The 16,229-nt window shown below is 36.3% G+C and overlaps 1 pseudogene across 1 annotated transcript; it reads right to left on the bottom strand.

Moving 5' to 3' along the window:
• Positions 1-13,758: 13,758 nt before the first annotated feature.
• On the bottom strand, positions 13,759-14,365 carry LOC308555028 (WASH complex subunit 3 pseudogene; annotated as a pseudogene). The gene has a single exon. The product of its transcript is annotated as a WASH complex subunit 3 pseudogene (transcript).
• Between the last annotated feature and the right edge of the window lie 1,864 nt (positions 14,366-16,229).

Here is a 16,229-nt window from a genome sequence, read left to right as displayed (position 1 = left end):
ATCAATACAAGCCCATAGACTGAGTGGAGAAAAGATAATAATTGTGAAGTTAGAGGCTCAGATATATAAATATCTATACCCACCTATCTGTCATCTATCTATCACCTATCTATCATCTATCTATCTATCTATCTATCTATCTATCTATCTATCTATCTATCTATCTATCTATCATCTATCTATCTATCATCTATCTATCTATCTATCTATCTATCTATCTATCTATCTATCATCTATCTATCTATCTATCTATCTATCTATCTATCTATCTATCATCTATCTATCTATCTATCTATCTATCTATCTATCTATCTATCTATCTATCATCTATCTATCTATCTATCTATCTATCTATCTATCTATCATATCTATCTATCTATCTATCTATCTATCTATCTATCTATCATCTATCTATCTATCTATCATCTATCTATCATCTATCTATCTATCTATCATCTATCTATCATCTATCTATCTATCATCTATCATCTATCATCTATCTATCTATCTATCTATCATCTATCTATCATCTATCTATCTATCTATCTATCTATCTATCTATCTATCATCTATCTATCTATCATCTATCTATCTATCTATCTATCTATCTATCTATCTATCTATCTATCATCTATCTATCTATCTATCTATCTATCTATCATCTATCTATCTATCATCTATCTATCATCTATCTATCTATCTATCTATCTATCTATCTATCTATCTATCTATCTATCTATCTATCATCTATCTATCTATCATCTATCTATCTATCTATCTATCTATCTATCTATCTATCTATCATCTATCTATCATCTATCTATCTATCTATCTATCTATCATCTATCTATCTATCTATCTATCTATCTATCTATCTATCATCTATCTATCTATCTATCTATCTATCTATCTATCTATCATATCTATCTATCTATCTATCTATCTATCTATCTATCTATCTATCTATCTATCTATCATCTATCTATCATCTATCTATCTATCTATCATCTATCTATCATCTATCTATCTATCATCTATCATCTATCTATCTATCTATCTATCATCTATCTATCATCTATCTATCTATCTATCTATCTATCTATCTATCTATCTATCTATCTATCTATCATCTATCTATCTATCATCTATCTATCTATCTATCTATCTATCTATCTATCTATCATCTATCTATCTATCTATCTATCTATCTATCTATCATCTATCTATCTATCTATCATCTATCTATCATCTATCTATCTATCTATCTATCTATCTATCTATCTATCTATCTATCTATCATCATCTATCTATCATCTATCATCTATCTAGAAAAAGAAGTGAAATGAAAGGCAAGTCAACAAGAACATTTTTTTCAGCCATAAACATGCCATTGCTATTTTGATGGTGACAGTGGGAAGATTCGAGAATGAATATTTACCTTGAAACTAGAAGGCCAACTTTGGTATTCCGTCCTTCTAGTAACTATCCCTCACTCACCTTATCTATCCATCCTAGGAAACCTTCCCTCTCAAGGCATTTGTCCCCGGCTCTGTGAAACTATACAGGCGGTGCTGCCTCAGCAGGAAACGGTCTTCTTGCTGAGGGCCCGCCAATTATTTGTAGCGAAACTAAAACAGAAGAATGAATATTACATGCTGATGGATGCTTGTCAGGGAAGGGAATGAGGGGCTTTCAGTGGGGCTTGTCAGACACAAAAATCTTCAGCAAATCTGCATTTTCAATGGCAAAGTGGCTAGAATTCTACAGCTGCTCCACTGGTGAACCTCAAGATTTATCTCATAAATTTAAATTATAGATGACATAGCACTGGAATGGAAATAGATGACACCTTTAAAAATAAATCTAGTGCAACATTTGGGAAAAAGAATCACACATTTAAAAGGGGGAAAAAAAAGAAAGTTCCAATTTGCCAAAACAGAGCTTTTATTTATTGTCCTATTTACAATTCTCTGTCTAAAATTAGCATCTCTCTTACTTTTCCTTTTAGTCCCCTTTTATAAGACATGCTGTGGAAGAGCTCTGGAAGTTTTGTGCAACTCAAGTAGTAAGCCTGGTTGCAGCTATAACAAAAAGCTTGCCAAGGTTGAGAGCCAAACTGGCAAGGTTTTCTGTTGTGTCAGCGTTTGAGTATTATTGCAATGTTATCATATTGCTGAAGAAAGGGGAGCATGGAAATGGCAGAGCCAAATGCTAAGGAACTTTTGAAGGAAAGTGCGCACCTAGCTTCAACAGAGAGCTTGGCTACATTGAACGGGGCTTAACTTTAATAGGAACCAGTCAACCCAACCTTAATTCAATAATATAAAATTGTGCTTTAAAATTTATTCCAGGAGATCTTGATTCCAGCAGTCTTTCTGAATCAGATTGTAGTGAAGAGTAATAAATACAGGTCTGAAAACCTGCAACATCAGATGAAGACTTGCTTGCATTATAAGGGAATTTCCACTAGCCAGAGTAAGGAGAAAAATTTTTTCTTTCAGGGAAATTTGAGAGAGAAAAATGGACATTTCCCCACCTCCTTTGCATGTGTTCATTCACATGCCCAGATAAACGTCAATGAAAATTTGGACATTTGTCATGAGAAACCACAATAGAATTCATGATCTGAGCAAAGTTACTACCAACATCAGAAGAGTCAACTGATGGAAACTCAAAGATCAAAGCAACAGCTAGAAGCAAAATGAGTTAAACCAAAGCTATAACCTATCATTAACATTAAAATGCTTGCTGAGGGGGAAAATATATAGCAACATCTTGATCATCCCATGCAACTTATCATGATAGTTGAACTGCATGACATTAGAAACTTTTTTTTAGGGCGGGGGGGGAGGAGGGACTAAGTAAAAATCAGAGGGAGGATGGCACAGAGGGAAACATGGGTTCCTCCAGAGATAACTTTTCCCTTCACTATTGGTGGTTTCTGTTCTTAGGTCAGTCACGGGAGTACACATACATCATTCAAAGGATTTAAACATTGAAGTGGTGAGTTGAAGAGCTTTACCTTCATTCACTATTTGCCTCATGTGCTTCCCAATTCCCTGTAATTAGACAGAGTCAAATATATTCTCACCCTGTGATCAGTGTTGGTTTTCAACTGACACTCTGCTTGTGGAGCTCAGGAAAACCAAACACCTACAGGAATGTGTTGAAAAAAATGGATAGCAAGGGCGCCAAGTGACTCAGTCTCTGCTTCCATTCCCTGGGGTTTATCAACTTTGTTAATGGGGCATATGTGCTGAGAATTATGTAACATTAAACATGGGAAACACTTCCTGTGACAAGTTTTCATTCTTTCTCAAAGCCAATGCATTGATAGGTCTAGTGTCCAGGTAAAACACCACCCTCTAGTGTACATCTCTAAATAATGCTGTTAAGACTCCTTTGATGGTAATGATTATGACAGTCAAGAATACTAAAATAAGTATTACAATAAAAGTTGTTTCCTATTAATATCCATAGGGCAGTACATGCAAGGAGTAACTCTACTATGGGTAATATGTAACTCATTGGTGTAATCAAAGTAACTGTTGATTTTCACTAAAAATTAAGCAAATGGTTGACTAGATGAAAATAATCCAACAAAGCTCCTTAATTTAACAAGTATTAGTGAGCATTTGTTATGGAATAGATGTTGTTCTGTGACACAACAAAGATTATAAACACAGACTATGAAATGGAAGAAAATTATTCCAATAGGCGAGCATTATCTGAGAAATCCCCTGGATGCCCTCTTTTCAGGAAAATAACATACGTGGCTGGGGTTAGGGTGACATTCAATTACCTACAGAAAGCTGAAAATGTTTTAACAGAAACATAAAAATGTTTCTCAGAAATGCTCAAAACAATTGAGAAATAAAATGCAAATTACCCAAATACATAAAGGAAACATTTTATAAAAGTCTAGATTAGAAGCTTTTGATGTTGTATAGGTTGATTCTGTGTGACTAAAAGGAGTAGACGGGGCAATTAAAAGTAGGCTGCAATTCTCTGGCATAGAAGATTGCTGGGAAATCCTATGAAAGCATTTGACATTGCTCACTTCTGTCTGGTACAGAGCTCGTAGAAATTGAACTCTTTTGTTGAAAATATCTGTAGATCCTTTCTACACTGGTGACTATCTTAGGAAACTCTTTTTTTCTTCATCATATTTAACCTAAACTGTTGAAAGTGGATTTGGTCTGGTGCATAAAAGTGTGAAGCATTTGGAAAGTGTTAAAAATTCTGCCCACCGGACATGGAATGCATCAAATTTACACGCATTTCTCCAGATAGTATCATCAAAATGCCTTATTAAAATTCCCTCACTGGTATTTTCCAGTGGAATCAGGGATCATCTAATATTTCCATCTAACAGAAACATCGTTGTTTATCAGTATTGTCTTTAGCTATCAGAAAGTTAAACTTTTGCTACTAGCAAATCTTTTCTCACATGCCCACAACCGTGACCTCTCTGCCTCCAAATATTTTTGGAAATAGTTGGAAGTTAATAAAAGACCTGTATATGTACTCATGTGTACATTCTGCCCACGTTTTCATGTATGTGTATGGTGAACATCAGCTGAACACAATGTGCTCAGGTAGAAAATATCCCCTCAAAAGAAAATGATAGTGCATATGCCCTAGAATTTGTCTTTTACTACTAAGAAAGAAACACAACTAATCAGCACACTAGGAGCCAGGAGATCCAAGATCTCACCCTGGCTTTAATCCTAACCAGGTATTATGAGCTGAGAAAAACAGCTTTTCTTCACATGTCTCAGATTCTCAATTCCTATAATGCATGTATAAGATTGAATGATTGCAAAAGCCCCTGAAGTTGTTATATGACTTATAAGGCTTAGTGGAAAATTTTAAATTAATATTGACTATAACTAACACCAAATAATGTGGAACATCTACAAGGGTGGGGAACCTTTTTTTCTGCCAAGGGACATTTGGATATTTGTAACACCATTTGCTGGCCATACAAATTATCAGCTTAAAAATTAACATACCAAATGAAAGTGGGAAGAAAAGGCCCATTATAACCATGGTGAACATAGCAGTCTACCACAGGAAAATTATGTTATTTAGTTAATCCAACAATATAGTTTGACAGGGTCTTTAAAAATAAACAAAACAGTACATTCTGAAATTTATCAAGTGATTTTTTTTCAAATAAATATCCATGCTCTGTTTCAGTGTTCTTTAAACCTTGACATTTATGTTGAGTTATACACTTGCTATGAAAATGGAAACTTGGATCCCTACAAAAGAAAGCCTTTTGGAGTTGAGAAATAATTCTCACTGCAGTTTCAGAGTCTATCCAAACTTCAAATGTCAGAGCTAGAGATTATGATGACTGAAAAAAGTAGAGGTTTTGTTGATGTTTCCTATCCTATTACTGTTCTTATAAAGGTTTTTGTTCCAACTGAATACAACACATCATATGGTCTCTAGTTAGCACTGGCAGAGAAAAAATGAATTTGCGGAGTTCGGAGAGACAAAATAGATAGAGATAACATGGCCTGAGGATACCAGCTTCTGCACATCTATTTCTCATATTTACTAGTGTGCATAAAACTACAGAGGCTCTGAGTACAGAGCATTATCTTAAAAGGGTGCAAAAATACCCTAAAACTAAATTCATATTTTGAGAACTCTGACAGAAAGGAGGAACTGAGGCCAAACTGACACTACTTAGCAATCAACAAAGTTGTCCATGTATTCATCAGCTCCGCTGGGCGCATTCAGCACAATTGACCAGGCTAACTTTGAGAAGGATCATAAGGACGTAGAGACTCCTTCGAAGCAGTAGGGAAATGAATAGCTGAATGGAGAAAATTGTGCCACACATCTTCTTGTCCTATTACTGTTAACGCCAGCAGTCACAATCAGTAGTTTATTGTATAGGGCAATCTTGTTGATTAGAAACTGGATTCAAGTTCATCAAAATGGAATGGCATGTAACTCATCCCTTCTATGCCTACAGAAATAACTTATGCATCTTTATAGACATTTTTATTTGTAGCACTATGTTATAAGAATTGGCTTTGAAAATGTATATAGTGCCTTGTCAATCACTTCTGCCATTCATTTCTTAAAGGAGCTAAAAAGCAATTCAGAGCAAAAAAATGTGTCACTGTGGCAAAAGAGACATTTCTATGTTATTTTTATTTAAAAGTTTCGAAATATTTGTCTTGAAGTCTAATTGCTTTGTCCTATTATTTGGACTATCTTTATATCAAGATGCAGGCACTTTGCTAAAGTCCCCTTTATGTAATTGTTAATTTAATGAAAGAACAACCCTAAAGCAGTGCAATAATGTGCTCAGAATTACACAGGAGGTCACTAAATGAGAAAACAATGCAAAGCTAGGAAGTTGAAAGTTCATCTTCAGCCACTAACTCATTCCTCTGACATGCAACATCAGCTCATTACCCCCAGTTTTGACCCAAACAGGAGAGAATAAACAAATTTAGTTGCTTAGCAACAGGACTGTGAGCAAAGAGGTAGTAGAATTTCCTTTAAAGTTGCTTCTTGGGGTGATCATTTCAAGGTCCTTGCAGATTGTGCAACTTCGAAAACCAGCACTGAATAGAAATTATAATATTGTTATTTAATTAATATTTGTTAATGTATAACTGTGTTAGATCCTGTTTTAAGTGCTTTATATATGTTAACTTATGTAAAAAATAGAGAAGAGATGAAAATTATACATTTTATATATGTTGAATAGATGGAATATTATGTATAAATATATATATATGTATATATATATTCCAGATGAAAAATATACATTAAAAATAGAAAATGGTTATTAGGTTAATCCATAAGGCAAAGAATATGAAAGACATCACCAAGTGTATACCTCTTTGTTTTAAAATATATATGAACACTTTACATAAGCTTTTCTTTCAAAATCTTAAAACACTTAATTTCAATTTCTCTTCCAAGTTCTTGAGAATTGAATATAGCACAGTTGTTTTCCCTTGTAGAAAAGAAGAGAGAAAGCTGAAAGATCATTGCCGCCTCTTAAAGCAGAAAGATTAGTCATATAATTAGCTCATGAACTTTAATGTTTCTTTCAATTATTGCACTTAGAAACCAGATGTTGTATGTGTGAGTGTTTCTGAAATTTCAGCATCACAACTCAGCTAGTACAAAGGAAACATTGCATTGACAAATAAAATTGTATTAAAGTCAATTTGCTAAATGGTTACCTTTACCAATGCAGTGAATTTATAACCATCAATTATTTGGGGCTCAGTCTAAGGATGTTGATTACTAAGTTTCCCATGGAAAGGAAAAGGAACACAGCATCCTCATTTTCCCTCCTCATAGAGGCACAGTGTAGCAATAGAGCATTTACGACATCCCAAGAAAAAGGAATGCTTCTAGATATATCAAAATGTAGCATTTTCTATGTGCAATCCCAATGCAAACTTACTTGTTTTGAAACATGAAATGATGCCATTGTTGCCAGAAAGACTACAAACTTCCTTTCTAACTTCTTTAAGTTTAGTTGGTTGTCGCACTAAAGGAAGCGTGTCCTGTGGCCTTTCAGATCCTGTAGATTTACTTTGGGCGGGGGGGAAAAAGTTAACAGTGAGAACAATAGTTCCAGACACCACAGATGGAAATTTAAATGTGGTGTGATACTGCACATCAGGAGCCAGCTAAGGTAACTGCATTGCAATCTGTGAGTTACTCTTGTGAAAAGATCCCTTGGCATTTTCTTAACGAGAGCAAAGTGTTAGTGCCAATGTTTTGGCTTTCTTCCATTTTCCAGTGTTTGAGCTCCAAACACCAATTCTCTTTCTACATTTCACATTTTAAATAATTTTAGGGTCATACAATTCACATTAATATTTTCCCTCAAACATAAACTTCAGTGATGGCAACACAGACCCTACTAGGTGTTTTTGAGATTCTTCAGGGAAAATTGTGTTCTGTTCTTGAGCTACAGTAACAGCAGTCTTATGTCTTTTTTAACCAAGGTCCTGATTACATTTTCTCACACTATCTAGTGCTTAATCAAGTTAAATGCTTTAATAAAATTGAACCAACTTCAAAACAGGCACAAATTAATGCAAAATAGGGGAGACTGGGAGAGGGAATATACACGTAGACACACACACAAACCACACACATAACACAATACCTAGTAGCACATTGGAATATTTATCTCTATTTTTTTCATATAAAAATATAATATATATATAAAATATAAATGTATAATTTAAAAGATAATTTATTTTGTCATCAACACCTTCAATACTGTAATCTAATGAAGGCTTAACAAATCATTGACACAGTGATTTGTTTAAATATCACATTAATTTCAAAGATAAAATGTTTTGAGGACTAAATCTGAAAAGTGATATTTTAAATTTTAATTTTAATATCTGTAATAAAATATCTCAAGTAACTGTCAAAAGTAAATATAAAGCTTCCAGTTCCCACAGTGGCATGTACAAAACTTGGGATTTGCCACTCCCTTCTAACAAGTAAAAAGCTGAACAAAATGAAAAATCAGCTACTCTTCCCAGATCTGTAAAAGAAGTGAAGTCGCAGGGAAAACCGCTGCGGAGAGGGGAGGCAGGCAAAACAGAGGCTGGCCTCCCTGCAGCAGAGGCCCAGGGGCAGATCCGACTGCGGGAGAGGGCGGGGCAGGCAGGGAGGTAAGGGGCCCGAACTGTGACCGGCCAGCCCCTGGAGGCCCAGTGCACACCTCTGAGGAGAAATCTCAGGGGACCGGCGGTCCACTTTTGTGAGGTTTACCTCCTGGAGTTCAACCTGGTTCTCACAGTGAATACTTAAGAAAAACCCCTCATGCTTCCAGCAAGAGGAAGAAAACAGGAAGCATTTTGAAATACACTAGAGCACTGACTGTTCTTCTTAACAATTCTGCCCTCAGGAGACGCAGTTTGACCGGAATCTCACCGCTGGGCTCCATCGGGGACTAGCTGACCCCGTGAGAGGGGCGCCCGGCAGCCAGGCGCGCTGGGGTGGCCGGGCCGGAGCTGCCCTGGGGGCACCGCGGAAGGGAGCTCACACCCAGGCGAGCCGGGCGTGACCGTGGGCTTCGGGCGATGATGTGCCGGCAGGTTCAGCCACTGTCACAAACGTACCTCCCTGGGGGCTGCTGGCAGTGGGCGAGGCCATGCCCGTGTTGAGGTAAAAGGAATTTCTGTGGGAAATTTCCATGCATTTCCCTAGTTTTGCTGTGAACCTAAAACTGCTCGAAAAAACAAAATCTGTTGTTTTTTTTTAAATGTTGATAGAGCCTCAAACTTACATTTTAATCTTTCCGTAATTTTTATCCAGTCATTCCCATAATTATATTATTCAGTTACTCTCTTCCAAATCATTTCAATTGTTTTATTCTCCCTGCTTTCTATTGCTATTATTTATTCATTGAATGCCCATTTGGTATTTAGTACCTCACACACATCATCCCGCTTACCATTCGCACCCATACTTTGAAGTAGACATTATCATTGTTATTTTCCAGATGAAGATTCTTAGATTTTACAATGTTAGTAAAGCCCTAACCAGTTTCGCTCAGTGGTTAGAGCCCCGGCCCTTGGACTGACGGGTTCTGGTTTGATTCCGGCCAAGGGCACGTCCTCGGGGGCAGGCGGAACCCCCGGCCCTGGTCGGGGCATGTGCGGGGCATCTGTCTCCCCCTTCCACTCTCTGAAAAGCAATGGAAAAAGTATCCTCGGGTGAGGGTTAAAAAAAAATTAGAAAAAAACAAAATAAAATCACATAGCTAAGAAGCAACAAAGTCCTAGTTAAAACATACTGTTGTCCATTAAGTTATAGTGTTGACTATTTTATACTGTTATTAACAATGATAATGCTCTGATTCCCATCGGTGTGTTTTTTGTGTTTGTTTGTTTTTCTGCTAAAATAATTCTCCCAACTTGTCTGCTATACCTCTATAAAGCTACCTTCCCCAGAATTTCTGAGTAAAATTAATAACTTCTTCTATACCTGAGCATTAGTTGATTCAAGCGTTTCAAAAGCTGAGTAAAAAGTTTCTCCTTTTTATTTTATTTATTATCATTCAATATTTTCTGCCAATATTTTGGGACCATTAGGGACTGGCTACATTTAAGGGGAAAAGGTTATCTACCGCTGGTTATGAGTTAAATATTCTAGAAGAAATAGATAATGCCATAAAATTTTAATTAGGGACAAAAAGTTATCCAAATGGTACATTATCACTGCTGAGGGACATAGTAAAATTAAAGAAAGTAGATCAAGCCAAAGCTTGAGGACATGAATATATATAAATAAAATTTGAAGACGAACAGATTAGGTATTCTACTTCTCTGGAGTAAAGAACCATTGCCATGTTCATAAATTAATATGTTAATATTTCTCTTGTAAGGGAAGATATTGGATAGCTTTTGGAAGACTCTATGCCATTGTTACAACTATTAACATGAAAATGTTGACTCGGTCTTTTCTATAAAATGCTAGATTTGATAAATTGTGTTACGATTGTCAAAATCAAACTAGCATTAAAGACTATAAGAAGTCCTAAGTTCAAACCAACAATGACCAGTATTGGTAACTTGAGTATTATCAAATCATATTTTGTTTCATTTCTATTTTACTATTCTTGCTAAACACGGTCATGGCCCTCAGCTGTGAAAAATTACACATGAGCATAATGAGGCTTAGAGTAGATGGAATAGAACTTTAGTATTTTTAAAAAAGGAAGAAAGCAGGGAGGAAGATGGGAGTTGAGGTAGCTATAAAATAATCCGATTTAGGATGGCTTCAACTTCATCAGTGTTTTCATTTTTCAGACACATAAAATATACTGCAAACTGAATGGTATACTTATGAAAATACAAAAGCATTGTTTCACATCACAAAGAAATGGAACAGGCCTGGCCAATGTGGCTCAGCGGTTGGGCATCAGCCTATGAACCAGGAGGTCGCGGTTTGATTCTCAGTCAGGGCACATGTTGGGGCTCAATCCCCAGTAGGGGGTGTGAGGGAGGCAGCTGATCGAGGACTCTCGTCATTGATGTTTCTATCTCTCTCTCCCTCTCTCTTCCTGAACTCTCTGAAATTAATTATATATGTGTGTGTGTGTGTGTATGGAAATGGAACAGGATAAATTTAAGAAGAGGCAAAACAATCACATTTTAAAGCCACAAACACCCTGAGTTTATTCCTTATTAATGGAGTGAAACTTTTTGTAGAAAAAAATGGGGGGGGGGGCGTGCAAACAAAGTCTCAAATAAGTATTTGCATAATATTACTATAAAGAGAGAGATTGCTATAATTTAACCACTGAGCTGAAATCTGAAATCCTTAAAGTGCATTTTTAGGCTCCTGATCCTGACCTCCTACAGACCAATTAGAGTTGAATAATTGTTGTTGGTATGACAACCTCAGGGAGAAACAAAAGACTTCAATTTCTTTAAGCGAAGCCACAAAGTTGTTCTTGAGAATAGAAAATACGTGGGGGTGGCTATAAATCATGGCGGCTTATGAGATCACCTTGGAGAATGACATTTTTCATCGAATAATGTTATTAAGGCCACAATGGCTCATGGAGGGCTAACCCATGCATATCATTGATTTGTACATTTCAGCTGTCTTTAACATAAGAATTGATTATCAAAGCCAAATTGATTATTTCATTTATATGAATAGTCAGTAAGGCATTTAAGCACAATTTCAAATCCATATATTTCTTAGGTATAGCTTTAGCTTTGTGTGTCCGCACATGTGTTAAATGGTCTGATGGTCAAAGCTCATGAACATTTTATTAAAAAAGAAACACTTGTAAATGGTCACTTTTGATCTATGTAATAGCTGCTATTACTGATCATATACAAAGGAAGGTATCCATAGCCTTCCTTGCTTTATTACAGACATATTACTCTTGATTTTAGAGCAGTATTGAGGTATGATTGATGTACAAGAAACTACAAACATTGAGGAAGAATTTTATGAGTTTTAACATGTATGTATCCACACACAAAACCATCATGATAATAGAGGTAATGAACATATGCATTACCGCCCCAAAATTTTCCTGTGTGCCCCAATGTAATCCAGCCCTTCATCACCCCCACCCCGCACCTGCCATCTCCAGCAAACCTCTTACCTGTTTTCTGTCACTATAACATGAGTTTGCATTTTCTAGAATTGTATATAAATGGAATCATAGACTAAGTTTTCTTTTAAGTTTGGCATCTTTCACTTGTCATAATCTCTGCTATAATTCACAAATCAGGCTATTAGAACATATGCATGCCATTCTCTGTCTTCTATAATATATGAAATCATTATAATATTTTAATGGTAACTCTTTTAATGTCCTTTTCTACTAATTTTATAATGTTTCATTGTGTTTGTACTGATGGATTTTTCTCTTCTTTATGGTTTATGTTCTTTGCGTGTCAGTTTTTATTTCGATGCCGATTTTTTTTTACTTGTGGAGTGTGGATATAAATAATATTTTAAACATTCTTGAGCTTTGGCTTAGGATGCAAGTTACTTGAAAATAATTTTCTCCTTTCAAAGTTTGCTTTTATGCTTCATTAGGAAGTTCCAGGGCAATCTTTAGGGATAATTCTGCGCCCTTCGGGGGCAATACCATTTTGAGTATTCTACCAGGTGCCTCGTGTCCTGAGGGCTTTCCCTCCTCACGGTGAGAACACAGGCTATTCTCAGCTGCTGTGATCACCAGGGTTTCTTCTCACTAGTATCTTCTGGAGGCTCCTTCTCTGGCCTTGGGTAGTTTCCTCATACACATGCACGATTTCCAGAGCTCTCTCTGTCTTTGCAGCTCTCTCTCTTCTCGATACAACTGTCCTTTGTGGTGTCCTGCTCTGCACATTCTAGCCATTTGGGCCTCCCCTGCCTCTTCAGCTCACCAAGACCACAGGGCTCGCCTTGGTTCGCAACCTCCCTGCACAAGGCCTGGCGATAAGACAGTCACAGGCAATAAACTGGGGCAACCATAGAGCACAGCTCATTTATTTCCCTTCTCTTAGGCCATTGTCCTATACTAATTTTTGTCCAATGACCACTGTTTCATATATATTATCTTTTTTTTCTTTTAGTTGTTTAAGGAGGGAAAGTAAATTAATTATTTTAAATGAGTGGGGGTGGTAGGAAAATTTTTTATTAAAGATAGTATGCAAAAGTAGATAACAATAACAGCGCATGTAAATCTGCATTGTCTGTAACGAGATTTTTTAGTTTATTTCTTGGTCATCTGATATCTGTATTAGTTGGGAAAAAATATAAAATGTAAGATTTGGGACAATCCTCATATCACTATTGCTAGTGAGGTGGTAGAACAAAATAAGGTACCAAAACATGTAGGCTGCATCAAGATTTCCTTAAAGTCCTTAAATGCTGTGCCAAAGGCCAAAATGTCCTTCCTCTTCACAGCCGCATAGTACTCCATGGTGTAAATGCGCCACAGCCTTTTTATCCACTCATCTACTGATGGGCACTTGGGCTCTTTCCAGATCTTAGCTATTGTGAATTGCGCTGCTACGAGCATAGGGGTGCATAAGTTCTTTGTGATTGGTGTTTCGGGTTCCTTAGGATATATTGGTGTTTGGGTTTTTTGGGTGTTTTTTTTTTTTTTTGCCAGTTTATAAAGGCTTTATTATGACGGTGATTTTAACACAGAGGGAGCTTGGTGGTGAGTATCCGGCCATTTGATGGCTTCTTGACAAAGCGTTCGAGCTCGGGCTCTCTTTCCGATAGAATGTAAATGTATGCCTACACGTCTACATGGAATTGTTATCAAAATTAAACTCAGTCACTAAAAGAAGATTCGCTCTCTGAACTTTCTTCCGTGTTTTTTTCACCTTCGCCATCAGGCACTGGAGCATCTGGCCTCTCAAGAAGATCTGGGTCTAATCCTTCTGATATCATTTTGTTTCTTATTGCCATCACCGGAACACCCACTTGAACCATTTTGAGATACCTGGCATATCTTGGGTCCTTGGCTACAGTTAAGATATTTTCTGCTGTTACTTCACTTTCCTGTGGTCCAGAGTCTTGTAAACTTTTCTGCTGTGATTGCTCTGAAGTGGCTTCAGAATGTGATTTGTTTGTGATACCAGTGGCACTTACAGGAGATCCTTCAACTGTGATGACATCATAGGCCTGGGATAGATGACAACTTTGCATCTAAAATATTGAGAGTTGTTTCAATTTGTTGGATACGAAGAGAAAGGCCGGCCAGTTTCTCCTCACAAACTGTAGAGAAGCGGTTGAGGAACTGTACAGTGTGTGCCACAAACTGGTTTAGAAATGCCACCGTTCTTTTCTGTTGAATAGCTGGCACCTTGGTCAGGTCTATGCCTGACCCCACATTGGTTCAACCAAAGGATAATGCTGTCGGTTCTGCTTGGCGCTGATGAACGATCAGTTCCTTACGCCCTCAGAATCCAGGCCATTTCTTAGACTTGCTTTATACATTTTAACAATATGAGTTTTGAAGCATTATAGCCAATTTTATATTCTATTTAACCACTCTTTGTTAGATAAGAACATCTAAAAACACTGCTAGAGTAATAAATCAAGAGCGAGAAATCTGTAAAGCGAAGGCATCAAATATCTCTGACCAGATAGTCCTCAGAATATGCATGAGCCTTACTACCTACTTTGAATTGTACAGGGAAAAGCTGGTACACATTTTTACAGGCATTGATAAGAATTTGTTGTAAGTAGAAGGCTGAAGGTCAATTCTGATAACATATAGATGATTTTCAAATAAGATGCTCATCCTCTGTGCTCCATTATCTGTATCTTCAGGGGCCAATGGATCACAGCCCATTCTAACCCTGGGCATGGCAATTCTTCACGTTCTCTCTACCCATGCCTGTGAGGACGTAATGATTTTGATAACTTTGAGTAAGCCTGATTAATGCCTCAGGTTAATCATACATGTTTTCTTGTAATCAAAGAGTAGATTTTTGTAAATTTTTCTTCTCTACACTTAGAACTTCAACTAAAACAAATGAAACTTCTTTTATTGTTCTTTTTGCTCATCACATAGTCAGTGAATTTAATTTGCAGCAACGTTAAATCACTGAAGGAGCAGACATTAGCGAGGGGACACGCAAACATTTTTTTTTCAGGATATGCATTAGCATAAACCATGCCCAAGAAAACAATTAAGCCCCGATTCTATAGGTACATTATCCATGCACCATGCTGAACCCAAAAGAGAATGTTACTTTTAATTAAATGCAAAAAATTGTGATATAGAATATAGTTATAAAATTTTGAGAACTCCAAGTCTTATTTGTAAATCAAGGATTGAAGTTGATTATCATATCTTTGCCAAATACTCTAAATTTGGTAAAAAGCCCTATCTTATTATAATTTCTTTTAATGTGATTTCTAATAATTTAAACAGTGTAACATCATACATAATACATGTCAATATACTGTGCCAATATAGGATGCGATATAGCTATACTCTTCTTTATATTTAAGATGTATGAACTCAATACATCCTGTTATCCAATGCAGCCAGGAACACATTTGTGAAGAAAGTTAACTCATATTTGTTCTCTCTCAAAAAAACAACTTTTTTCTTTCTTTGGGTTTTGAGAACACTACTAAACTAATTAAATTACTTTCACTACAGCCACCTAAAAGGAAAATCATATTAACTGAAAGAGAAACGTGGATCTCATAATAATAAATGTGTTAAAGGCCAATGCAGTAAACAAATGAAAGAACACATAGAAAAAATTGAACAGGCCTCTATAAAAACATATTCATATGTATCTTGTTCACTTTTAAATAAAATAAGAATAATGATAATGATGATGATAAATGTAATAATATTGATGATAATAATAGAAGCTTCTAGTCTTTTTAGGAATGTACGGTGCCTCCGGGGAAGAAAACCCTAAAACATCGTATACGAAACGTTAATGAGATTTCAGACCTTCAAGATTCTGTCAAAGAAACTGCTTCCTTTCCTCTTTCATTTTTTTCTTTAAAAGGAATTGAGAAATGTGAAAGCTTTAAAAAACACACAAAATATAGGCTGGCAGGAAGAAATCCCATCTTGTTGGGTCTCTGAAACAGCAGAGGACTGAACACTTGTAAACACTGTACCTTGAGCAATAGTTGCCTTATGGCTTGTAGTTTGAGGCCAAGAATAGCATGATAAACTTAGAATGTGTTTATCTCTTGGCAGCTTCATTTTA

The sequence above is a fragment of the Miniopterus schreibersii genome, assembly GCF_964146895.1.
Source record: "Miniopterus schreibersii genome assembly, chromosome: 3".
Lineage (NCBI taxonomy): Eukaryota > Metazoa > Chordata > Mammalia > Chiroptera > Miniopteridae > Miniopterus > Miniopterus schreibersii.
The sequence above is the reverse complement of the archived record's forward strand: the minus strand, read 5'-3'. Positions and strand labels throughout refer to the sequence as shown.